Source organism: Bubalus bubalis, chromosome 6 (genome assembly GCF_019923935.1).
Source record: "Bubalus bubalis isolate 160015118507 breed Murrah chromosome 6, NDDB_SH_1, whole genome shotgun sequence".
NCBI classification, from domain to species: domain Eukaryota; kingdom Metazoa; phylum Chordata; class Mammalia; order Artiodactyla; family Bovidae; genus Bubalus; species Bubalus bubalis.
This window is the reverse complement of record NC_059162.1, coordinates 90,794,907-90,796,189: the sequence shown is the minus strand read 5'-3', so window position 1 is coordinate 90,796,189 and position 1,283 is coordinate 90,794,907.

Here is a 1,283-nt window from a genome sequence, read left to right as displayed (position 1 = left end):
CAGCTTGCCTTCTCACGGAGGAGGCGAGCTCTGACTCCAGGCCAGAGATTGATCTTGGCAACGGGATTGTCTGACAGCAACTGCACCCTTCATTTCCCCTTGGTTCATATATTCTGAGTGCCAGCAGGCCTGGCTCAGAGCCATCTTGGCAAAGAGGAATTTTTACGACCTGATTGATTTAACTTTGCTTTCTTCCCAAATTCCTATCCTTAAGCAGAAATAGTCTCCAAATAGCTTTTGTACCAAGGATGATATGATTGGGAAAGCAAGCAGGGGAAGACAGTGATCACAACAAGGACACCTAAGCTGTAAATAGGTTAGTTCCTCATTTAATAACAATTTATTATTTCTATAATAATAGGTAACATTTATTAAACACTCACTAGGTCCCAGGTACTGTCTAGGGATTCGTCTATATATTAGCTCATTTACTTTTTAAAGTTATAGCCCTTTAAGCTGTGTTCTATTGTTATTCCCACTTTATAGATTAGAAAGTTGAGGATGAAGGAGGTTAATAAACTTGCCCAAGGTAAGTAAGTAGCAGTGCTTAGTTGCTCAGTGTCCAGCTCTTTGTGACCCCATGGACTGCAACCTGCTTGGCTCCTCTGCCCATGGGGATTCTCCAGGCAAGAATACTGGAGTGGGTTGCCATGACCTCCTCCAGGGAATCTTAACAGGTATTGAATCCAGGTCTCCTGCATTGCAAGCTGATTCTTTACCAACTGAGCCACCAGGGAAGCCCAAGTAAGTAGGAGAAGTGTGTTTAAAGCTGAAGATAGGGGAGCTGAAATTTTTGCCTTGAGGATGAGAATATAAAATTACACAATGATTTCCAGTTAGGAGGTCTAGCAAAGAATGATCATGAAAACAGTGGATTCTAGAGAGATCCAAGTATGACCCAGAATACTCCCTGTAGGTTGACATGTTAATGATTATAGATATTTATCCAGTTCACTGGGAAGCAGCCTGGTGTGAAAGACAAATCATAAGCTTTGGGGTCATGAAGGCCTGGGTTTGGAACTGAATGCAACCTCTTCAGTCTGTATCGCCTCATCCAGTTTATATAACCTCATTGTGACTCAGTTTTCTCATCTCTAAAATGGTTATTGTGACTCATAACTCATAGGGCTGTGAAGATTAAATCAGAAAACACAATATAGCTTTTTGTGTTGTGCCCTGGCATGGAGATAGTGACCAATAAATGGTAGCTGTTAATATGGCATGAATGTGAAGGCAAACCACAGGTGGTGTTAATCAATACTAGCCTTCCCTTCCATAGTTCA